The sequence below is a fragment of the Balaenoptera physalus genome (genome assembly GCF_965194825.1).
Source record: "Balaenoptera physalus genome assembly, chromosome: 2".
Taxonomy (NCBI): Eukaryota; Metazoa; Chordata; class Mammalia; order Artiodactyla; family Balaenopteridae; genus Balaenoptera; species Balaenoptera physalus.
In genome coordinates, this window is record NC_138883.1 from 79,938,177 (window position 1) to 79,965,224 (window position 27,048).

Here is a 27,048-nt window from a genome sequence, read left to right on the forward strand (position 1 = left end):
TTCCCCGACCAGGAATTGAACCTGTGCCCCCTGCCGTGGGAGCGTGGAGTCTTAACCACTGGACCGCCAGGGAAGTCCCGATATATACTAAAATTTAAGTGAAATGGAAAGATAAAAAAAAGCCACATCCTCTGGAATTTGCTTTGGATAGCAGGAGAATAAATACTGTCTTTCAGACCCTGCCCAATATCTTCTCCCCTTTTGCTTATAGAGGTGTTAGTGGGAAATTAATTCAACCAAAGGATTTAATACACAAAATTTGAAGCCATTTTAAAGACAAACTCTGATTCCAAAGCTCTGCCTGTTCTTTGGCCCCAAGTCTAACTTGGCCCCAAGCTAAAGCCATGGGGCCAAGTTAGACTTTCCATTTGGTTATGAATGCTATCTTAAGAAGAGGACCCTGAGATAAGTATTGGAGTGCAAGTAGTTGATTTGGGAGGTAATCCTAGGAAATACTGGCAAGGGAATAGAGAAATGAGACAGAGAAGGAAGGCAGCCAAGAAAGTTTTTGTTGTTAACCACCTTACCATTGTGGGCAAATGGAGCCTGATCTCGCTGGGAAAATCTGGGTGCTGGTGTAAAACATGCACCTAGACTCTTCTGTTCCAACCCCTCAAGGGTAAGAGAACTTGGGTATTTACACAACAGTTATTTGTCGAGGGATGCTGGGTTGGGAAAGGGGCAGGCAGTAATCTCTGGGTACTTCCAACCGTCTGCTCCCATGGACCAAAGAAACTTTGGTGGCCAAATAATGCCTCAGGCAATAAATCCAGGTGTTGGCAGCTGGAAGTCAGGCCAGTAAGCTCTGAAGCGCTAAGGGCAAGGGGATATAGATGAAGAAATAGCAGTGTGTCTGATACAAGAGCCAGTACTCTAGGCATTTACTTTGCACAGCAAAGAAATCAGACTTTTTAGTTTTCCTGTGATAACTTGAACTGAAAAAAGGTGGTGAAGGATGGTTGATAATTGCTGAGCTCAGGAAAGACATATGACAGGTGAGAGAACTCAGTAGGGAGAAAGCAACTGGCATTTGGGCAATCTAAGGAGAAATCTTTGTGACAGTGATTGGAGGGTGCTGCTGTGAAATTTTAGACACAGTGATGTTTTATGATGAATCTTAGGGTGTTTCCCCTTCCATGTTATACTCTCCTTCAATTATCTCCAAACTTTCAGTAAAAATCTGTTATGCATAATAGCCCTGTGTTAGCAGTGCCTTGGGAAATAAAGATGAAGGGACTGTGCCCATGCTGAGAATGAAGCTGTGCAGAGTGGTGATGAGATGGTTAGAAGTGGTTGACAATTGAGCAAGATTTTTATGTGAGGTGAGCACCAGAGAATGTAAATCTCCACAGGAATCCCTGGAATATTGGGAAGACTGCTAGTAATCGTGTGACTTTATGTAGATTTTATTTTAAAAAATAACCGCAGAAAGCTACAGGACTTGATTCTGTCTCTACTTAAAATTTTAATATATTGCTTATTACAAATTTTTGCATTAGTTTTGAATTTTTAAAATATTGCATCAAAATATTATTTATCTTGATTATTGAGGTTTTCTTAGTGCCTCCTTAAATTTTGCCCTGCAAGTAAGCTTCTCACTCGTTTCATCCAAGTTCTGGTCCCAACATAGGGCTATTTAGGTCATCTGTGAAAGATAGTATTATAAATTACTGGGGAAAGAAAGTGGTGGTGGGAGAATTGATTTATCTATTTAAGAAAATATACCCTAAGTTCATTCTTTGTAGCAAATAAATTTTAAAGTGTTAAATAAATAAAATTAAAGTATAAGAGAATAATATTAGCTCTCAGGATACAGAAGTAATTCCTACACATATAGCATAATTGAACTACATAACAACTTAAAACTTCAATTTGTTTCAAAAAATGTGAATGGTAGACAAGGAAGGAAATTTACAACAAATATTTTGAAAGGACTAAATCATCAATATGTTAACTTGATTTTGGAAAAGTAACTTGGAAGTTTGAATAAGGATCCTTAAAACTGTCTGTACTCCTTAATACAGAAATCTCACTGCTAAGAATCTATCCTTATGAAATAGTTGGAGATGTGGCCAGAGACTTATGTATAAATGTAGTATTATGTAGGGTTATCAGCAATAACAAAAATTCTTGAAGGAATCCAAATATCAAAAAATACAAAGATGGTTGAAGAAATCATGGCAGAGTGATAGGATGAAACATTATACAACTATAAAAAATATGCTTTTAAGAATATTTAACCTGGGCTTTAGCCACAGCAGTGTGTCCACATGGCTGCGGATGGCATAGCAGAGAAGGTGCCAGGAACATACGTTTGAGTTGAGATCATTGCAATGGAGACTACAGATGACTCAAGGACAGAGGCCCCTCTTCCAAAATTTTCTGGATTTTAAATCCTAAGTTCTATGCAAGATTGTTAAGGAGTGGAAATAAAAGGTGACTTAAACTGTATTTCTATCCAACCCTAGGGAGTGAGTTTCTACGTCAAACGTGATTTGATTTAGAAAAATAAATATATATCACACAAGATATATAATCTCTTAGTGATGGGATTATGTGTGATTTTCATTTTCCTGTTTATACTTTCCAGCATTATATTTAAGAATGTATTCTTGGAGCAAAGGATTTTTGTATCTCAACTTATCACTTTGGCATATTTTCCAGATGTTTAGGAAAAATGTCTTTCAAATAAATGTTGTAATTTTTTGCTGTAGGGAAATAGAGGCCTCAAAAAATGGAATTATTTTTTCCCAGTAATTTTCATATTTTGATAGTAGAAAGCCATATATGTGTAAAAGGGAATGAGAGGGCAGAAGTGTTTTCTATGCTACAGCAAACAAATGTCATGACATGCTCTTTGGAATGAACTTAAAGATAGTTGATTAAAGATCATTTTCTGCATTTCTTATATGGTCAGTATTCACTCACTTCTGTATGAAGCCACAGGTTGTAACAGGAGCATGGAACTGGATATCAGAGGACTGAGAATCTAGTACCCCTTCTATCACTCCCATCAAAGAGATCTTGGCCACCGTTCACCACCTTTGTTGATTCTAAAAGGAAGGATTTTCTGTAGGTATTGATTTTTGGTTGGGTCTCTTTGAAATATTTGCAAATGTGAATCTTGATTTACTAAAATCTTAGGTAGAATTCATCTTTGGATCTGCCCATTTGGAGCTTACAAAATACATGTCAACCAATGATTGTATTTTATTCAATCCTTGGTATCTTTGAAGCTGGAGACATAAATGGTCACAAGAGAACCAACCTCAGTATCTAAAACAGCAACATGTTTTTGGTCTGGGCAAATGGGAAGTAATCTCCCATTAGAAGAAGATTTTATATATATATATATATATATATATATATATATATATATATATATATGTATATATGTATATATATATGTGTATATATATATGTATACATATATATATGACTAAACTTTTCATGGGAAGACAATTGATAGTATTTTTCTTTTTTTGATTGATGGCATTTTAATGAGCATTTTGATTCTAGGCATGCCATGGCCTCAAAAACTAACAGCAAATGTGCTTTATGAATAACAATGAATCTAGTCAGTACAGTACCATCATGTCATTTGCTCAGTGGGAATATCCAGTGCTGTACCACAAATGTTAAATTGTTCCTCCTTAAAGGAGGTGACATCATGCAAGAACTTCAAATCCAGTATTAAATGATTTTTTTTTGTTTTAATTACAAACACAGCATCCCCTCCCTGCTTTTTCCCTCATGAGTTGCTTTTTTTTTTTTTGTCTTGACTCCCTGACCCAACGAACTTAGTGAATCACTGGGTGCAGTTTGCTATTTGACTCACAAGATATATTGACTGGCAGACTCATGTATTTTCTCCCTATTTAAAAACAAAAATCAAAATAAAGAAGAAGAATGGAAGACAGGAATCTTTAAAAATTTTATTGAAAAATTATCATTTTGTTTGAGCACAAAGATGAATATCCTAGAGCTGTGAGCTAAGGAAAAGGGGAGTGGCCTGGGGGGCACACTTTGGATATGATGCCACCTTTCAGGTGGCTTTCATTTTCATGCCTGGGAGACGAGCATCTTAAAACAAAAGCTGGCTATTGCATATAAAGTTTAGAGAATTGAGTATTGTCTACTAAAGCAACAAGATTTATGAGAGATGTCTGGCTCAATTGCATTAGGGAAAAAAAATGATTTCAAAAAAATCACTTCCCTGCCTTTTAAAATGAAAACCATCTGCAATGAAAATTTTTAAATGATAAATCTTCTCCTTTCACACTGCTACTGATAAATGGTTAGTTTTCTTCCTCTTTTTGGAGGGGGCAGAATAGATATATAAGAGTATGTGATATTTGTGTACACATACCTTTTATTAAATGTCTGTATACTTTTTTTCTGGAATTTTAAATAAGACTCTCAGTTGTTTATTGTTATTATTATTATTATTATTATTATTATTATGTGATATTATGAGAGCTATTGCATGGAAAATCTGGACTGTAACTTTTTGGAGTTGACATTCAATAACATTTGACCTTTCTTACCTCTGAAGAAAATATTATTCTGTCTCAATAAATATAGTGATTCCAGATCCATAGGGTATATTTAAGTCAAGGTCTGTTCAATGTAATATTTTAAATTAGTCAATTTATACAAGCTAATATTTATATTTGATGTTAAACATTCAATCATAGATGCTTTTTGTAATGCAGTATACTTTTCATTTTGATAAAAATCTACAAATTCTAGCATTTATTCGAAGTGTAAAAGAAAGAAATAACTCCATAATTATCATGTGCTCACATACACATGCGTGTGAGCAAACACATACAGGAGGGCAGTGACTGAAGTAATAAAGTTACATGTTAGCCTCTCTTTTTTTTTTGGTTCTCTACTGTAAAAGCATTTAGGCAAGTGTGTGCATTGTTTCGTTTTACCCAAATCCTGACAAAGGGTGAGAACCTAATAAATGGCAATGACAATTCACATAAAATCATTCTATATATTCTGTGACTCTCAGTTTATTAATCTAGAGTGCACTGAGTCTCATCTGGCTTACTGTGAAGCAGTAGGGAGTAGAACTATCTGTAATGGTGGTTTCTCTTCCTTTCCTCAAATATAGGGGCACCCAGGCTCCTTTGGAAACACACGAGTTTAATTGGAAATTCTGGCGCCTACTTTACTAGTCATAAACTAGGTAATTGTTTCCTAATGCAACCTGGCAGTGCCATTGAGGGCAGATTATACAAAGCTGCCATCCTGAGGTGTTCTAAACAAGTGACAAATCATTAACAGCAAGTCTCTGGATCTCCGTGAGTGAGCTCTGTGGCTGCCACTGGAGGGAAACAAGACCAGAGAGGAGCGAGGGAGATCTGAGTAGGCAGAAGCTGCTGCATTAATGACTGGCATTGCCAGCACTGTGTGCTGCAGATGACTGCGGCATCTTCACTTTCACCTTATTCTCAGAGGTGTTGCTATGGGTACCATCTCAGAGGTGTCACAGGAAAAAAGAGCAGGAGGTAGACTGATGAACAACATAGGGAAGTAAAGGATATGCAACAGCACAGCAATATGAAGACATCCTTCCCATACAAACGAGTGTGTTGCATACTTCGATAGGGACCCATTAAATATAGAGGATGGCAGACAGGAGAGTTGGTTGAATTGTCAACAAATGACAAATAAAAGGTGCTTTGGAACTATTTTATGGCCCCAATTATCCATAAGATAATAGTAGTACTGGACCTTTATCACTCAGGGTACAATCTTTGTCACTAAAGTAAATTATGAGACCCTGGGAATTGTATGCATGTGTGGTATATGGGTGTTTTTGTGATATGGAAAGACTTGGGAAAGCTGTTCATTATTTTAAAGGCTATGTTTTTCTGCACTCTTTTCAAACTCCTGCTCCCTCCCATGATCACAGATTCTATGAAGGTGCCAACTCCCTAGCATTTTGACTCTGAAATTAAACGTTGTAACCTTCCCTCCTGCAATATGTTAATCATCATTAGCCTAATTCTTTCTCTTTCTCTCTGTCATATGTTAGTCTTTGAATAAAAGTCAGGAAAAAATTATTAGGAGCATTTTAACAAATTGCAGCATTTCAATGATTATGTCACAGTTGTCAGATTCCTTCCTAGCAGAGTTAGAAAAGTGACATTTTCGTAGTCTCCTAAGTTTATTCAACTTATTAAAATAGCATAAACAACGTTGAGGTGGAAAACAGGTTTTCCTACAAACCTTTATTAGTGTGTTATAATCATAGAGTCCAACCATGTATATATTTATAGGGGACATTTTAAAAAATACTCCGGTGGAAATGCAGAACAACTTCCCCTCATAGTTTGTTTGGAAACTCAAAGTTCGTATTTTATGGGTCATGTGGCATTCAGCCTTTCCAAACTGGCTGGAATAGTTTCTGTAGAGATATAGCTAGAATTTTTTTGTTTTGTTTTTGTTTTCTTCCCTTTTCTCTTATTTATTTATTTTTTTACTTTTGCTCTCCCATTTTAAAATCATGGTAGTTGCTCAGAATGTCAACCAAAATAACATTCATAATCTGAAACCATTGCCCATTATTTTCACACATATATCATATAACTGTCATTGGAAACCAAATTCTGGGGTGATTTGACCAAACTCTTGGGAGGCTATTGCAGATACTTTTCTATAAAAAAAAATATGTTTTTACTAAAATCATACAAAAGGACCCTTGGCCCTGACCCTACTGCATATTTATTTTTTGTAGGCATCAATTTACTCAGGCAAAGAAACAGGAGAAGTTCTTAGAGAAAGATGAGGTCCTAACTTTCAGACACTTCTCTTTTTCTGGCTCTAACTTAAGGTATAGATCGTTGTTAGAACTAGAAGCAGATATTTATGGGAAAATGAAATTGAATTTGACTAAGCAGCAAGAGCTAAGACAGTTTAGAAAAAATAGAGTAGACCTAGTCTTTATTTATTAATTTGTTCATTTATTCAGCACTTAAGGAACAGCTCTCATGCACAAGGTACTATACTTGGCAGAGAGAAACAAAGACAAACAAGAGACAGACCTCTCCCAAGGAGCTTGCATCTAGAGGATGCCATCTTTAAATAGCTTCTTTTATAATGCTGTGAGTAGTGTGTATGTATACTAGTGTGATCTGAGATGTTTAGAAATGAGTGAAGTAGAGAGGAGTATAATTCACAGAAGGACTTCCAGAGTATCAAATAAAAGAAATTATTTAGTTTTCAAAGGCTTTTCAGGTATAAAAAAACAACTTGAAGTATTAAACACAAGATGAGCACAATGAAGGTAGCATTACAAATTTATTGTTAGACAGGGTATATGGGAGCCAATGTAAGGACTGTGATCGAGAGAAACTTGGGATAGATCTCCAAATTTGGGACTTTGTTACTTACATATTACTATTTCCACCTTGAGAAGAAAATGTTCTTTGCTAAAAGGCATTAATTATTCCTGTGAATTGTGCCATCATGGAAAGTAAGCTTTAAGAGGTTCTTACAGTCGGTCCTGGGTTTGTACTATATGATCTGGACATTTTCTGTAGCAGATTTTCTTGAAATCAATTATTGTCTTTTATTATAAGGTTCAAAATAATTTTCCGTCCAACTATGATGTTAAGTTGCATCTAGTCCAACAAGAATAGTATTGGGGAGGAATTGTTTGTTTTGAAAAACTCAATCATTAGTCAGTTAACTGAAATTCTATCACTAAATTTGGCTTTTTTGTTTTGAATTTCTCTCATTTCCCAAGATTTAAAAATTGTCTGGAGATAGTAGAAACATTTAGGGTAATATAAAGTTACTAGCTCAGCACTTGTACTTACTGAACAATTAATAATGCCACCTGTCATTATTAGTGACAATAAAGGTAACACATATTAAATCTTGCAAGACAGCTAGAGGCCATCAAGTCATCCTCCTTAATACTACAGATTTTAGTAAATTTTAGAAAATGATCCAGCTGACTTAAAAGTTAAATTTAACATATTTACAACCTCCAAATATATTACAAGGTGATTATAAATTGCTTTGGTATTTTTTTTAATACTCATAAAAGAGGTCAGCTTTTACTACAATGTAAAATTTAGAGGCTTTATTGAAATACATCTTCAAGAAAGCTGCTAAAAATTTTTATGAAACCATTAAATATGCAAACACTTGTAAAGGACAGTGTATCTCTATATACATACATATGTATATAAGTGTGTGTACGTGTATTTATACATATTTATATAAAACATGTGTGAATACACACTCTCATATTTATCTGTACATATGTCTGCCCCTGCATCTGGAAGAATATATTTGTGTTTGTAGAGAGTTGGTCCAGTGTTCATATCCAAATGCAAATTTTGACTCTTCGAAGCAAATTTTCATATTTGCATGTCTTCCTTTCTCAGTAGTTTTGCCAGTTGGTGTATTTCTTTGCTTGTTTCCACTTTTTCTTCCTCTGCAACATCCCCCATGAAGTGGCGCTGAAAGATCACGTTAGCACAGTTCCATGATGTGAAATACCACAAGTCTGCAATTTTTCAGTCTTGAGAGCATAGCTGGGTTGAGAGGATGGAAATCTTTCAGTAATTATACCAGTTTGTATTCGTCTCACATTTGGGACCAAATACAAATCCGATCCACTCTTTCTCCCTGTGAATATTCATAAAAAACAAAGTGCCAATTCTGGGCTAATCATGTATGGAACCAAACATGTTGGTAAGTCCTAAGTATATACTGTATGTATGTATACATAAGAATATATATATTTATATACACTAATTTTGCTTGTGTCCTCCTCTGTGCAATTTGGTTGTTTAGTATAGGGGTTGCTGTTATAATGTGTTAATAAGCTGCTGAAAGCTTGGCACCTATTACTTGAAATGACAGCTATGTTAGAGAAGCCTATTAACACTCATAGCAGCAGTTCTGCAGCTACTAGAAATGAATTTCAAAGAAAGTAAATGAACAAAAGCAATTTATATCTCTAAGGAAAGCAAATACCATGCCCAGAACCATATATATACTTTGGAAATGTACAGTATATAAAATGAAAAAAAAAACTCCTCTTCCAGTTAAAGAAACAACGGAAGAGAACTTTGGAGAAAGGAAGACTGCCTAAAAGATTTCCAAACAACCTTGAAGACATAAATGTTAAAGATACCAAGCATAACTTCCTCTCTTTGTTTCTATTGTATTTAAACTAGAACCATGTCAAACTCAGTTATAGGAATAGAACAGTATAGGTAGAGGAAATTCACTTTTCTCTCTGCGAGAAAAATTTAAATCATCTGGATTTAGCTCAAACTTTTTCTTAGTCTCTGAACTTAGAAGGATACCATTCGTTATTGTTCTCTGAGGCAGGGCACTTTATGAGTTAGTTCACCCTGCCTTTGAACTATTTTACTTACTTTTGACTGTCACTGAAATTTTACAAGATGGCTAAAAGTCCTGGTTAAACCTTAGCCATGATAATAAAAATATGGTAAGTTAGATTGGGAGTAGGTTTTTTTTTTATGATATAGCCTGTGTGTGTGTGTGTGTGTGTGTGTGTGTGTGTGTGTGTGTGTGTATGTGTGTGTTGGGAAGGTTATATGATGATATTGGAGAGAGGATAGTTCCATAATTTTAGGCTAAACTTAGATTAAACTGTTAATTTTTAAGGCCCTTGCTTTTGAAACCAAGTGAAAGGAAAAACATCAAAAGACTTTTACATTTCAACTTACACACAGAACTTAGAAATTTTAGACCACTTTCAGGGTTTGTATAAAACTATCAGCCAAAGGTTATAATAGGCAGTTTCATCCCTAGAGTAATTTACATTATTACCCTTATCTCTTTAATATTAGGATTGCAATGTCTTGGACACATAGTAGTACTGTCTTTGAATTCATAGCAACATCTTTGTATTATCTATGTATTGATCCTCTGCCCTCTAAAAATAAATCTTGAAAAGTCTTTGGGAGTGATAGAAAACAGGTGCATACTCTAAAAATCTGTATAAATGTAAACTCAAAACCATTCTCTGTGTGTGTGTGTGTGTGTGTGTGTATGCATGCACATGCACATGCATGTGTTCATACACTAATAAGGCTCAAGTTTGGGACAGATTATTGTAATGTCAGAGGAAAGAGGTGAGCAGAAAGGCAGTTCTTCTGTCACTGAAACTCAAGGCAAAATATGCTTTGAATATTGTCCAAATGGAACTTCAGTTTTCCAGATAGGGAGACACTATAACTGCCCTTTGAGACACTAACTAGAAATGCTCTTATTTTAAGTTCCATTAACCAAAACTTACTTTTACCTGGCCCTTCTAAGATTCAACAGTACAATGACAATTGATACTCATTATGATTATCCTAAAGGGACTCAAGTAAGGTAAATTTTTGCTTTTCAAATTACTAATAGTTTAATTATGCCCAGTCTTGTTAGTATAAAGTGATTTTTAAAAAATGGATTCTAACATCTTAAAAATATATAATTTGTATATGATATAGATAGTAACTCTACTATTTAGAGTAGTTGAATAACCCAAATACCCTATTCCATGTCTAGTAGAGAACAGGCCTGACTTAAAAGAAGCCGCATTTATTGGAATTTTCTAAAGACTTGTATTCAGAAATGCCAATTACCAGTTGTTTGTGAGCTGCCCAATATTATATTGTTCTGAAATAGTCTATGAAGTAGAATCTGGTCATTCAAAGGATAACAACAAAAACAAAGACTATGTAACATTAACATTTCCAATGGTAAGAATTAATTTTATAATTTTACTTTTTAAAATGATTATTTAAGACTTTTATTAAAAATATGACATATATATGGAAAAATTTATGAAGCAAGTGTGTATAGTTTAATGACTTACCATGAAGGAAACTCCCAGGTGGCCACCTCTCAGATGAAGAAGTATCAGTTGCAGCATCTTAGAAACTTCTTTCCAATCACTGCCTTCCCCTGCCTCCCATCACAGTAACCACCATCCTTACTTCTTTTCTTTTACTTTTATCACCTAAAGTCGAAGTTTAGTTTTATCTGCTTTTTACACTTACATAGATTCAATCGTGCAATGTGCATTCTTTTGTGTCTGGCTCTTTATAAAGTTCCATGTTGTTGCAGGAACTGTACAATATTTTATTGAATGGATGGATATTTGGTTACTTTTCAGTTTGAAATGATTTCAGACAATGCTGCCTTAAACCTTTTACGTGTTTCCTGGTACACATGTGCATGAGCTTTTGTTGGGTAGATGTCTATGAGAAGAATTACTGAGAGATAGGGTATATGCATGCTCAACTTCAGAAGATAATGTCCATCTGTTTTTCAAAGTGGCTGTACCAATCAATTTACACTTCTGTTAGAAGTATTAGAGAGTTGATTTCTCTACTTCTTTGTCATCATTAGTTATTTTTAATCTTTTAAAATAATAGTCATTCTTGTGGTGTTTTATTGTGGTTTTAATTTCCTCTTCTCTTATTAGTAATGGGGTTGAATACTCCTTGTATGCATTGGTTTACTTTTTGTGAGAGGCAGTCTTTTCTTTATTGATTTGTCACAGTTTTCATTTTTTAATGTTTTGTAAAGGAGCCTATTATTAGTTATGTGCTCCAGATATTCCACTGTGTGGTTTGTCTTTTTACCCTCAAATTAGTGTATTTTGATGAACAGGTAATCTATTCAAATTTTTAAAACTTTGGTCACTTTTTTTAAAGTTAATTTTTCTAGATATTCTATTTAATCTAAATTTTCAAATTTATTGGCATAACATTGTTATTATCTGTAGCATCCATAGAGAAGTCACTTTTTAATATTGATATTGATTATTTATGCCTACCATTCTTTTAATTTTATCAGTTTTATCGGGGTTTATCAATTTTATCAGTCTTAAAAAACAAATTTGATTTTATTGATGTTCTCTATTATACATTTGTTTAATTTGCAATTTCTCCCCTTTTCCTTATGTACTTCCATCTATTCTCTTTGGGTTAAATTTCTGTTCCTTTTGTAATTTAAAAAGATGGATGCATACTTCATTGAGGTTTAGTTTTTCTTCTTTTCTAATATATGCATTTAAAGCTATAAATTCCATTATAAATAACTTTAGCAACATTCCATGATTTGAGAGGTCATAGTTCATTATCATTTAGTTCAAAATATTTTCTAATTTCCATTTTTATTTTACTTTCATCCATGAGTTATTTAAAGTATATTGCTTAATTTTCAAACATATGGGGATTTTCTAAATTGCTTTCACTTATTTCTAGTTTATTTGCATTGATATGAGAGCACATATTCTGTATGGTTTCATTCTTTTGAAATTTGTTAAAATTGCTTTATGACCCAAGAAATGGTCAGTTTGGGGAAATTTTCCTATATGCTTGAAAAGAATGTGTATTCTGAAATGATGGCCATGTTTAAATATGTTTATGATCATATTGTTAAATACTTCTATATAATTTCTAATTTTGCCTGTGTGTTTTATCAAGTTACTGAGAAAAATCTTTCATTATGATCGTCCATTTGTCTATTTGTTTAGTTTTGTCAGTTTTTTCTTTATATATCTGAGACTATGATAAGGGCACAAACATTTTAAATTGCTATAAATTTCTGAATTATACTTCTAATCATTACAGTGTCCCTCTAGGTCCATCCATGTTGCTGCAAATGGCAAGATTTCATTCTTTTTTATGGCTGAGTAATATTCCATTGTGAGTGTGTATATATATGTATATACATGTGTATATATGTATGTATATATATATATATACATACATACATACATACCACATCTTCTTAAGCCAGTAATCTGTTGGTGGGCACTTGGGTTGTTTCCATGTCTTGGCTGTTGTAAATAATGCAGCTATGAACATTGGGCTCCATGTATCTTCAAATTAGAGTTTTTGCTTTTTTCCAGATATATACCCAGGAGTGGGATTGCTGGATAATATGGCAGCTCTACTTTTAGTTTTTTTAAGGAAACCCCATACTGTTTTCCAGAGTGGCTGCACCAATTTACATTCCCACCAAGAGTGTACGAAGGTTCCCTTTTCTCCACACCCTCTCCAGCATTTATTATTTGTAGACTTTTTGATGATAGCCATTCTGACTGGTGTGAAGTGATGCCTTATTGTGGTTTTGATTTGCATTTCTCTGATAATTAGTGATGTTGAGCATCTTTTCATGTGCCCATTGGCCATCTGTATGTCTTCTTTGGAAAAATGTCTGTTTAGGTCTTCTTCCCATTTTTTGATTGGGTTGTTTGTTTTTTCAACATTGAGTTGTATGAGCTGTTTGTATATTTTGGATACTAACCCCTTGTCAGTTGCATTGTTTGCAGACATTTTCTCCCATTCTGTAGGTTGTTTTTTTGTTTTGTTGATGGTTTCCTTTGCATTCTTTTTAATCATCTCACAATTTGTCTTTAATTGAAGCATTTAGTCCACTTACATTTAACGTATTTATTGATATATTTGGCTTAAATCTGCTATTGTTTCAAGTGGTGAAACTATTCTATTTGTACCATTGGCTCTGTGTTCCTTTTTCTCCTTACTATATTCTTTTGGAGTAATTATTTTTCATAATTTTACTTTGATTCTGTTTGCATAGAAGTTATAAATTCATTTATTGTCCTTTTGATGATTACACTAGAAATTACAGCATTCATCCTTGACTTACAAATTCCTAATATTAATTGATGCTCTTATCCTCTTCTTGAATAATTTAGTTTCATTTACCCTCTCCTTTTATATATAAATGTAAATGAAAAAATTTAGTTATTTTTGTAGTAAATATTTATTAATATCTACTCTAATATTTGTGTTTTGTAGGTTTCCAATTTTTGCTTAGTTTCCAGGCTTCCACCTAAGATTATTTTCCTTCCTAAGAAGAAAGCCCTAGAGTATTATTTATTGTAAGTCTCTTGCTGAAAAATTCTCTTAGTTTGTCTGAACTGTATTAAGCTCATTCTAGGTGAATAATTTTTATTCTAGAAGAATAGTTATAGAAAACTAGGACTCTAAGTTGACAGCAACATTTTTTCCTATACCTTAAAGATATTTTTGCATTATCTTCTGGCTTTCATTGTTTCTGTTGAGAAATAAGCTATAATCTGCAACGTTTCAGTGGTTTTGCTATTATATCTCTTGGTATAGCTTTCTTTGTATTTATTTTTGTGGGGTTCATAGGGTTTCTTGAATCTATGGCTTGATATTTTTCATCAGTTTTAAAATGTTCTCAGCTATCATGTCTTCAAATGTTACCCTTGCTTCATTCTCTTTCTTTTCTTTCTCAGACTTTGAACTATATATTTCAAACTGTAGATCTTTTAACTGTGTCATCTGTGTCTAACCAGATCTACAGGATCTATACTGAGCCCTTGTGAGTCTGTTTCTAATGTGGTTTTTACTATTTTTAAAGTTACATTATTTTTGTCTCTCCATGTCCCTGGTTAGTTTTTTTTATTGTATGTGAAAAATTGTTTACAGAAATAATATGAAAACTAGGATGATGTCTTCTAGATAATATTTTATTTGCTTCTTCCAGATGCCTGGAGAATATTCTGTAGAAATTTTCATGCAGGGAAGTTAATCCAGTGTCTGACATTGGGATTCTTTAAAGCTGCCATACAGTCATTCTAAGGTCTTATCTAATTCTAGTTTACCCTTGCTTTTACAGTACAGCTTTTCTAGATCCTAACCCAAAGCAGGGAGAGTTCATAGAGCCCCTTTCCTTGGAGACCCATGGACTCTGATACAGGTCACTTATACTTAAGAGGCTTCCCCTTCTTAAAATTAACAGATGCCCTCGGAGGAAAAGGGGCCCTCAAAATACACTCATCTCCCTGGGTCTCTGTTCTTCCCTAGATCTTCAACTGATAAGTCTTTGCTACTTTAGTAGCTCTCCTATGCCTTTAAACATATATTTTTTGATGTGTATTTTGTTCAGCCTCTGGACTTCCTAAGGAGGTGGTTTAATCTGAATTACCTGGTCTGCTATTACTGTAAGTGGAAGTATTCTCCTTACATTTGTCCTAAATCTTTCTCAGTCTTTTATGAGTTTGAATAGTTTATGGTTAAAGTTTAGATTAAATTTTATTTGGGAAATTATTGATTATTTATACAAAGTAAGCTGGATCATATATGTCAATATTTTACATCTTGTTGATCTGAGTCTTAACCATGATGTGTCACTGCCTTGGGTTCAGAAGCAGATATTCTGATGAATATTCTTGTGAATGTTTTTTTATTGGGAACTGTTCCTGGGAAAAACTGATAGGGACCTAGAAGAGAAGGATGCAAGATCCAAGAATTGTAACTTTGACATAATGATGCAGAGGGACTCTGAAGACCATGTTGGTCACACCTCAGAAGGATTCAAGTTGGGGCAAAAGAAGCTAGAATATTTTGACCCCTGTATCTCTCAGTTGTTGTTTAAGGGATGTCCCCAAGGTGACATAAATATGTATACTTCCTGCTTTCCAGTTACAGATGCAGAGACTGTTTGCATAAAAGCACACTGGAAGCTGGTATGCATCTAATTAGTAAAGGAATCTAAGGAGATATGTGCAGAGTAATGATAGTGGCTGCAATAACTTATAAGGCTCTGTCTTAATGTAGGTCCATGGATGCAATTCAGGGAGTCCACAACTTCAATGGGAAGAAAATATACTTGTATTTTTACTAACCTCTAATAAAATTTAGCATTTTCTTTAACTATGTGAGTAGTAATATTATCAATACCTGCAAAGCAGTACTTGTCCCTAAGTAGCACAGGACCTAGCACATAGTAAGTAAATTGCTCAATATATTTCACGTTTTTAAAGGTATAAAATAAAGAATACTGAAATTACGTTAAAACTAGTCTCTGAATTATCCACATTTCTAAAGTGAACCTTCTATAATTTGACTAGACTGCGAACATGTTGCTATAATCTCTGATCATCCAGTATGCTATTTAGGAGTATAATAACAATCTAGTTTACTAGTCAAAGATATGATGAGGATTAATTTCAGAAGAGAGCATATGCCCAGAGATTTGGTTAATATTATATAAAAACATCATTACAAGCGTGGGGTATTTTCCATATAATAATTATATACAAAGAGTCCCTGCATTATTCTTTTATAGTCCCATTCTGGGGTCACTATAGAAGAATGGATTAGAGGGTGGATGACAGTGACTTTAAGCACTTATTATCTTAGATTCCTTAAATTTTATAACAAACTCCATGGCTCCATATATTTAGGAAGAGAAAGAAAGGAGAATCATTTTAAAAACTTGCTTTAACATATAATCAAGCATTTTTAGTTAACCTTTATGTTGCAGTTTGAAAGAAAAAAATTTTTAGCTAATTAACAATGGACATTTTTCTAAAATTAATACCTATACAGGGAAAGGAATGCTGTCCAGAACCAGAAGTTTTAAAAAAAATCTAAAACTCCCTTGTGAGCCAAATATCAACCCCAAAGTCAGAGATAAAGAATCCTTTTCAGTGTTATTCCAACATTACTTGTGGAATATAGTTTTATATCAGGAAAGCTATCTTGGATCCCACCTAAGGCAATTTCAATACTGAAGAGCCCAAGCATAATGTTATAGACCAGTCAGGTTGTTGGGATGGTTTGGCACCATAAGAAAGCAGCACAAATAGGCTATTAAGTATATTTGATTTATTCTACTTCCTTCCTGATATGAAATGTGCCTGTCCATTTTATGGAAAGCCAACTTTTTCTTTAAAGTGGTTACTTCTAGCTTGATGATCTTTTTAAAATTATGGAAAGATTCTCAGAAACTTGGAAGTTCTGTGAAGACTCATCCCTACTGATTCATCTGTCACCTCAAGTTCATGTTTACCTGGGGTTAGTATTACCTTCTTAGAAAGACTGTTCAACTCCAGTCATTTCCTGAATTTAGTAACTAAATCTCAATTACATTCCTAGCAGACTCTCATTTCTTCCTGGGCTTTGTGTATTCTTTTCTGGGCCAGGAGCTTCCTTGTATATCAAAGGCAGCTTTTTGTAGAGAAGGGAGACATGAAGGGGCAGAGGAGCCTGGAACCTGACCCTGTGTTACTGCTTCTGCTTGAGAAAGCTGAGAAGTTAAAAACACTCACTAAATAATTCCCTTTAAATCAGAAGAAAAATGATTTTTTACAGTTAACAGTTAGATGCGAGATGATTAATGTTTTCAACCTTGAGGGCAAACTCTGACTGTTTAGTATGAATTTTTTATTTCTGTGTTTCAAGTGAAAAATATCCTGGGGCCCTTTTGAATGTCAAACAATTAGTCCAAATTCAAAATGTATTAGGTTAATTGTATATTTTTAATCTAATTTTAATATTTTTTGACGGTGAAATTGATAAGCTAGCATTTATTTGCTTTTGAAACTTTTCAAAGTTTATAACAGTTTTTATCCCTTTTAAATGATATTAATGGTTAATGATAAAAGCCTGGCCTAAGGAAGAGATAACATTGAAGAACTATACCAACGCATGGGTCCAGGGTATAAGCTGTCTATCTGGTCTGCTTTCTTCCCATGAGTATGCAGTATATGTTCTGCAATTTAGTGTGGGGCTTTCTCCTCTGGGGGACAATTGACTCAGTTATAAGTGAGAGAGTAGGCAGATGTGAATGCCATCCTTAGTTGTAACACTAGATTTCATAGAAAGACAAAGGGACTAACCTATATGGTCTTTGTATGAGAGAATAAGAGGTAACTGCCTGTTTTTCCTGATAGGAACATAGGGACAGGCCTGAGTTAGGATCCCTTCTCATCTGTGTTACTCTGAGCAAGAATAAATTTCTTCAGCTGTTAAATGTAGAAAATAAAACCTACCCTAATATGTGTACCTTAAAAAACAAATCTGGAAGGTTATACAACACACGGGTAACAGTAGTTATCTTAAGGAGGTGATTTTATTTGTCTTTTACCTTAGATAGATTTAAACATTTTTTTAAACAAGAAAAAATGTAACAATCTTGTAGGACTATTTAAGTTTTGACTGTTCTCAAAAAAATTTTTTATCAATAGAGCCCCTTTTTGAAAAGGCATCTTATGTGAAACTTCGTTACATAAATATATGTATGTGGAGCTACTATGCTGACAAAGCCCCATGCCCTGGCCTTGTCTTCCTTCTTCGGGTAACCCCTCAGGCATCTCCATGAAGCTCTGAGCTCCATGGAATAGTGACAGAAACCCACTTTGATATGGGTTATTGGAGACCATGAAAGTAAAGGGCCTTGAACAATGCCAGCCATGTAATATTTACTCAAGTAATGCTAACTATTAATGTTATTATTGTCACCAGTTGTTTTTAGACTTCATTCTGGGAGAAAGTAGTATAATTTACAAAAGGAGAAATGAGATAACACGTCCTTTCCTAGAAGAGCATTTACCAATTCCCAGTCTGTGGTGCTTAACTGGTGAGTCCATTTTGCTGGTCCAGACTTTGTGCTGAGCCTACTGGCCGGTCAGCCAGTGTTGTTGGCTCAGGATTACATAGTTGTACTTTTTCCAGTCTAAGCCATGCAGATAAAACAGTATGGGGGCAGCTGAAGTGTAGGCAGCCCAGGGGTGTGGAGCTTGCTGATATCTCTTCTTTCCACTGGGGCTTCCTGATTGCCTCCCTTAAAAGCTTAGCCTTGCCCTGTGTCTCAAGATCATACTTGACCTTAAGCATAAGAAAGAAGAAGGTCTCGTTTACCATTTGGTGATTCAGCATTGATATTCTGACTTATCATTGATATTCTTGAAACGTCTCCCTCAATTCTGAAAACCAGGACTCCTACTGTGCGCTGGAGCTGACTTGTATTGGCTCATGGAAATCAGTTTTTCATTTTTGAGGAATTATGCAAGCTGGCAGTTGTTGCATAGTAGCTTGAAATCAGCCATGTTGGGAGTATTTACACTACAGAAATTGGCAAACTCTAAAAAAACAGACCTTTCCCCTGAAGAGTTATTGGAACATCTACCAGAATATCACTGGTTTAGGCCACCAACTCATGCTCTGTTTCTCATAACTGGATTTTTATTCTTTCCTAGACCAAATTTCCGCCTTCACATCACGAAAAGATTTGGATCCTTTATTCTTGTCAGACTTGACTCCAATGGCAGGAGTTTGATCTTATATCCCAGCTCTAAGCTGGGACCCTGCTCTCCATTATCTGCTCACAGATCTCTCCCAAGGCCTGCCTAGCTAAGATTTATGAATATATCACCATTGCAGTAGTCCCCCCTTATTTGCAGTTTTACTTTCTGTGGTTTCAGTTACCCACGGTCAACCACAGTCCAAAAATATTAAATAGAAAAATCCAGAAATAAACAATTGATAAATTTTAAATTGCACGCCGTTCTGAGTTGCATGATGAAATCTTTCACTGTCCTACTGTGTCCTGTCTGGGAGGTCAGTCATCCCTGTTACCCACCATTGGTCTCTTAGCCATCTAAGCTATCAGATCTACTATTGCAGTATCCTAGTGCTTGTGTTCAAGTAACCCCTATTTGTACTTAGTAATGGCCCCAAAGTGCAAGAGTAGTGATGCTGGCAATTCCACTATTCTCTTACTGTGCCTAATTTATAAATTAAACTTTAGCATAGGTATGTATGTATAGGATAAAACATAGTACATAGAGGATTTGATACTATCTGCGTTGCAGGCATCAATAAGGGATCTTGGAACGTATCCCCCATGGATAAGGGGGGACTACTGTACCTAGATTTTCTTGTCTCACTGGTATGGGTCTTGAACTACCATTCTGCATTCCCTATTATGTGGTAATAGAGCCCTTAGTGCTTGTCCTAATATCCATTTATTAACTTCCTCTTTAATTGATATGTTTTATCTCATAGTCTGCAATTCCTTCCAGTCTGTGTTTCCAGGTCTGCTTTGTCATAGTCTGTCTCAATTAACTGAAATAACTCAGTAGTCTTTCTGTAGAATTTTTTTAAAGTTTTGAATATACTCCTCCTAGAAATCTTTTTCCATATTGTTAGCCTCTAAATTATTTAAATGTAATTTGTTAGTGGTTTTAATTTTAAAACCTAATTTAACATTTTAATAAATAATAACATTTAATACCCATAATGAGGGTTCACCATATATAGTATTTAATTTCTTAACACAGCACCTATATCTTCTCATAAAATAACTAACATTAATTGTTGCTGTCTGTGTCCCAGACACTGCTCTGAGTGCTTTGCATGTATTAATTCACTTAGTCCTACAGAATTCCTGTGAGACATGTACTATTATCATCTTCATTTTACAAATGAGGAAACTGAGATAAAGAGAGGCTGTGTAGCTAATAAATGGCAGGGTGATGGTTTGAACCAGAACCATCTGTCTCCAGAGCCATGCTTTTAACCATTCTACTATCCTGACTCTTCCTAAAATGAAGCGCAAAGCTATTGCTTTTGAGAAACTCCATATTCTTTTATTGTTAATGTTGTCAGTTCACCCCAGGAAGGGGAGAAATGAGAAAGGTATAACCCAACAAGAGATTGTCAGACTGAAAATTCCCTTATATCCAAGGAGAGTGGGGAAATGACTTAATAGAGGGACCATTGAACTACATAGACTCACAAGCTAAGAAATATACTACCTCACTCTCTGTTCCTTCATTTTAGTTTTTTCTCCAGTTATAACAATATTCAGTAATCTGGCCCACTATAGCAGATGCAGAAACTTGCTGAAGGAGTGGTATGCTGACTTAAGGAAAATATCTAACAAAATTCAATATAAAATGCATGTACATAAACGTGTTAAAGTTTATTTTATTTGAGCATAAAATTAAATATATAATATAAAAATCTGTGTTCATTATAATGTTCATACTGTCTGGTAAAACTGAGGTTCTGGAGTATCATTAAAGCTAGGATAATTCTGAAAATTTTTCTGTAATGATATTTTTGCCATTTACCCTCAGAAAAATAACACCAAATTATATCTATCCAGGCCATGGCATTAGGCATATTGAGTAGGAAATAATGAAATTGAATTGTAGCAAGACAAGGATGAAGAGGCAATAATTTTTGATCCAAGAGCATTTTCTGGAAAGTTCACAGGAGAAAGTAAAATCTAGCAGATTGAAAGGCCTCAGGAATCATCTGCATTAAAAAAAATTCTCCAGATGATTCTTATGAACCTCATAGTTTAAGAACTACTCTTCAGCAGGTCAAGCTAGTAGTCTAGCGAAGAACTGAGTAGTTCACTGAATATTCCTAATTGCAATTCTTAGTCTCACTCACAGGGTGAGACTCTCAGGATAGAACCTAGAAAAGCAGAAATGGGCGGATAGTAAAGGAACATTTGTAAATGTCAATCCATGTGTAGGCGTTGTGTCCTCCTTTGGGCTCTCATCACAGCTGCTTATCAATGGAGTTCATGGAGAAAAATGTGTGAAAAACATGGAAACACATTAGACAGGCAACTGGAGTCCCTAAAATGTGATTTCCACTTTGGAGTCTAAGCAGGAGACAGACCCAGCAGTGAGCCTGGGCTCAGTTTACCATGTTAACCCATTTTCTTACATCTTATTGCCAGAAGAATAGTGGAGGAGAGTTCGTTGTTTCTTTTACTGCATATTGTCAGTGGGAGAAATGGTTGATCCTCTTGGGGATATGCTTAGATTTACTCTGTCAAGTCCAACAGATACTGTTATCATCAATTTCATCAATTTCTAGTTGAAGAAACTGAGACAGATAATGTAAATGCTATGAATATATAGCTAATATATGGTGGATTTGAACTACAGACCAGGTGCATGGTTCCTAGTGTTTGAATACTGCCTTCAGCCCATGTTTGTCAAATTTTTACAGAAAATATTTTGTAGAAAATATTTGTCTATGATACTCATGCTTAATTAATATCTGTTGAATTGAATGAGAATGAGGGAAAGACCCTGGCAAGCATTTGTAGCAGAGGCAAATCTTTTGTGCTTTTCCTTTCTTTCTTCAGTTGGCACTTCCTCTCTCTTCATTGCTCTCTGATCTGGTGCCTGAGCCCACTGCTTGTTTCCTACATGCACAATGTCTTCTGCTTTGGTTTTCTACCTGTTCCACTCAGCACCCACAACACCTACTCCCCCATTTGTGCTTTGACTTTCTCTCCTCTTCACAAGATAATGTACTCTTCCTCTGTCCAGGACCCTCAAGACACAAAATTCTGCTGTGTGATGGTCAGATAAACTGTTCCTTGCTGCTCTCTATAAGGTATCAAGTAATATCTAATCCAAGTTAAATTAAGCGCTTCCTTAAGGAAGTACTTCCAGGGCTATAGAAATACTTGACAGGAGTTCCATTTTCAGTCAGGGATGCTTTGGTATGTTTAAACCCAATAGGCAGAGGCTTAATTCACTTATATGTAAGGCCAGCCCTGAACATTGGAATTTATTTAAATACCCTCCAGAGACACTCAAGTCTTTAATGCTGCACACATAAAGATTCAAACCAAGCACACACACTGACATTTTCCTGCCCCTGCTTCCCTAGATGCTCACAATATTTAAGGCCGAGCTGATGTTGGGAACTCCCATGAGAATGGAGCTGCTCCTCTGTGAGTTTGCCTAATGGGGCAACTGGCATTTCTTAGTCTGCCAGAGGAGTGCTGAATGCAATGACTGCAAAGTCTCCAGGGGTTTCAGTTAGCTTGGAGCCCAATAGAGCAGGCTGTTCAGACTAGATCCAAACCACCTAAGAAATCAAGTATGAGGAAGACTGGTCTCTCTTTTTTTCTCTCTCATTTCTCAGCTGCAAATTGCTATCTGCTTTGCAAGAGGCATTAAACAATGAAGAATAACTGATGCCACTCATATTTTAGTATCAACAAGACATTTTTGCATGCATATTCTCCTTTGATCCTCACAAGTACTATTTTTCTTTTTTTAGATCTGGGATTATGATGAGGCTGTAGATTTGGGATTTTTCTAGGTCTTTTTCAAGGCCACCTAGCCGCAGGTGTGACAGAATTATTCATTAAGATTTTAATTTGCAATTTGTTCTCAATTTTTCCAACCTCATCTTGAAATGGTAACCTGGCCTTTTTGTTCTTGAGCCCTTTGTGATGGGGTCAACATCAAAGTAACCCACCTTTGTTTTCTAACCTGAACTCTTTGAGGGGGTTATTCCAGGGAAATGGAGAGCAGTGAGAGCATTGTAGGGGAGGGGAATGTTTGCTGCAGTGAGCATGAAGGGAAAGGAAGACTTTCCCAAAGGAGAAGCAGCAGCGATCTGAGATACCTTGGAATTGGTGCTTTCACTTCTTCACAGAGCCTTGGAGTGGAAGCAGGACATCAGGAGGAAATGACTGTGATTCACCTAAGGAGGCTGGACCATAGGTAACAAGGTTCCCAGGCTCCACAAAGATATCCTGCCCAAGAAGGTGGGCACATGCCTGCCTCTTAGGGACCAACATGGGCTTGGACAAAAACCGTGTCAGGGGTGATCAGAGACCAGAGAGGCCACCATAAATTTCTGCTTTACATAATATTCTGAAACACTGATGTCATCCTGGACTGGGGAGAGATACACTCTAACAACTGGGATTAGATTTGAAGGGACAGGATTACTGACATTTGATCAGGTTTAAAAGCCTGAGTTTGTTAGGTAAAATTTAAGCCTATTAGTTGGAGAGTTCAGAATAGCAAATTTCGTTGTCTTTCCACAGCGCTTACTTCTCACAAAATTTACATTTAGGTGGATCTCAGTGGGGGACGATCTAGTCATGCCATTGTTATGTATGCTTGTGGCAAAAGAGAAATCCAGCCCCTGTCCGTTATCGGATTTTTCCAATATTAATTCTGTGGCCATGAACCACATTATATTACTGGATAACTTGATCTGTCAGCTAGTATCAGGGGTCTAGGATGCCCATTTGGGCAAGACTAGAGGCACAAATTCATCTCATGAAATAAGCTGATCGCTTTCTTTGGTGGGAGTAATGACTTATAAAACACACTGGAGGAGACTGGAGAGATTGCTTAAAAATCAAATCGCTTATTAGATTTTCCAACTCCTTGAACAACTTCTAATATTTTCTAGACAGAGCCATTTACATATACGCTCTGCCTTTGGATGGTAAAACATAACAATTTTATTGTTATGTTGCTTCATAGCAGAAAAAATTTTATGATTCTGTGTTTCATTAAAAATCTTTGATCCCCAACTTAAATTGAGCTGAAGCTAAGAACTAGCTTACATATTTACATATGGTATTTGGTCATTACACTAAAAAACAAAACAAAAACAAAAGCAGGGAGGTTAAACAGAAAATCTGTCTGTCATGCTAATCTCTCATCTCCTCCTTCTCTTCCTCCTTGTCTTCTCTCTTCAATATACAGACCTCAGAGAAACACTACAGAACCACAAATTACTGTGGGGTGCAACTCCTACTTAATAACGACATCCCGTAAGTTAGCAAAAATCTGCCAACATCTGCAAGCTCCTCTACAGAGTTGTGAGCCAAAGTTAAAAATCATGTGTGACAGTGCTGTGGAAAATACAATTGATTCCAGTCTGATTGTGTCAGTTCCAAACAGAGACAATATTGATGATGCTGAACAGTAATCTTATTGGGCTTGGACCCAATTGAACATTGGTCTTTGTCAACTCATTATTCCACTATCAGAGGGATCTCCGCGGATTGATCTTGCCAGCACTTCTTGATGTGTCTCACAAATCACTGTTCTCCTGTTGGCAGGCAGATTTGAGTATTGCACAGTAATTGCTGGGCTTTTTCCCCTCTTTCCCCACCTCACTCCCTGCTAGGAGACAGCAACTACACATTACAAGTCATTGTCACATGAAAGACCAAAAAGTACTAACAAGATAGAGTAGGTAGGTGTTCAGTCCTGGTGATGCCAAGAGCTATAATGCCAAGAGCCATACCACGGATATTTTTTGATTGGCAAAATAAAGTATTAAATCCTCTTTTTTCCCCTTTAGACAGTTAATTAGAGAGATCCCTGAACTTTTCGGAAGACTGCAGCATTGCCTGTAGGAAAGTTCAGCTCTGTAGTCCAAGGGTCTAGTTTGGGTGATTAATGTTGTCACTGCATTTTTAGCAAGTTTGAAAAGTGTATTGTCTCATAAGTAGTGGTGGGTAGGAAGAATAAGGCAATGAGCATAACATTTTGTACAAGTGACCCAATTTGACATTCCCCTCTATACATAAAAGCCTTCAAAAATCAAAGTTATTAATCTAGTTAATAAGATACCAAAATATAAATGGATTTCTGGTGTTTCCAGGTGGACTGGTCAGGATAAAGTCAGGCCTTTGTAATGGTGCCACAGTTAGTTTTCTTCTTGGATCAAAGCCTCTGACAATAGTGTATCCATGTATTTGTTGGATAATCTAGCTAATTGGAGGGGAGCACCACCAAGGATGATCTAGGATCACATAGTTTTAGAATGTGTATTTGACATCACATATGTCCTCAATCATAAGGATTTGTCTGATGTTCTGGAAATTCATAACACTTTGAATCAGTGATAGAAATTTAAATTCCAAACTTTTAAGCAATAATGATTGCTTAAAGGGCCCATAACCCTATATCTTTTGTAGTTTAAACGGCAAGAAATGCTTATGTGGTGTTTACACATATGAGAGGTGAACACTGAGGCTGCTGGCTGAGATTGCTTCTTTTCTTCTGACTCCCTTTAGCTTTTACACTTTCTCCACTCAGACCTGTATCTTATGAAGAGTTACCAAAAGAGAGATCTTCTATGAGCTTACTGCAAGTTAAAACTGGTTGTAATAAAATTTTTGTATACAGTATTTTGGAGGTTCCGATAATGATGCCTGTGGAATTAGCAGAATCCTCATTGTGACTTCTTCCTTGCTGTCTGTCATTTCTGGAGTCAATAGTATTCTTTTGGCAGGAGCCATTCCTATACGATAAACTCCATCACAAAGCTGTTTGGTGATGCGCTGTCATTGGTTAGAGAAGCTGAAGGTTGTGCTTGCACTCTACTCCTTGCATAGAATTGTTGTCTGCTTCCTACTCTGTGCCAAAAACTATAGTCAACTGAGAGTTCATATGATGGATCAGCCTAATAAAACTTGATTTTTCTTTACTGACTTCACTCTATTTACTTTTCACACCTCTCCTGGGTTGGAGAAGGTAATTGAGTGTTGGGATTTGAAGTCCTCCTGCTGGGGTGGCAGGCTGCATAGGGAGGTAAAAATAAGCAAAAGATAGTTAATTGGGTCCACGTATCAAGCTTAGTTATTCCAGCCGAACATGAAAGCAAGAATTACACCAGAGGACTGACAGTGCAGATAATGGAGTGTTGACTGTTTAGAATCCATTTGACACCACAATCAGAGGGTCACCAGAGGTGACAGTGAGGGCAAAGTTGCACTCTTCCTCACCCTCCTTCAACGACATTTTTAACAGCACAACTTGATCACCCTGGTCAGCCTTGAAGATATGCCGAGATGAGGGAATATCTCAAGGGTTTCTCTTTATCTTGGTTTTAGGTGAGAATATTGATGCTCCTGAGCTGATTGGATATGTGAAGAGCACCTAATTGAGAAACTGTGTCTTATTTTTTTACTACTGATGCATCATAAAAGAACAAAATACCTTTTTCTCTCCAACTTCAAGAATTGGAAGACTTCACCACATCAAGAAAGTTTAGTCACTGTAAACAGCAATCACTATAATTATTGGAATATACTGATAGTAGTGTTTAGTGGTTTGAATGCTTAAGAAATCATCATGTATCATCACTAAAAGAAAATCAGAGAGCAAATAAAGATTTAACCAAATGACAGCCACAAAAAGTCCATACCTAAAATACTATTTCCTTTTTGCCTACTTTTTCATTTTATTTACATATTTGAGGGGTTGAATTTTATTGTTTGTTTCTGGCAATTTCTCATGCCTTCTTTGGGACATCTACCTTAAGTGGATAATAGATATTTATACAGAATTCTTGACTATGAGAAAATCCAGGATTAGAGGAAATCAGGGGAGGGGTCTTGGCATGATTCTCTTAAGCATGTATTGATGCTTTCATGACCACCTATGTAGTTGAGGATGTAGAA

General features: G+C 35.7%; 1 long non-coding RNA gene across 1 annotated transcript in view; it reads left to right on the top strand.

The window, feature by feature from the left end:
* Positions 1-27,048, top strand: part of LOC309656288 — a 344,992-nt gene extending 317,944 nt beyond the window's left edge. Inside the window, exon 4 of the long non-coding RNA XR_014261255.1 lies at positions 1-27,048. This is a non-coding gene — a long non-coding RNA (uncharacterized lncRNA).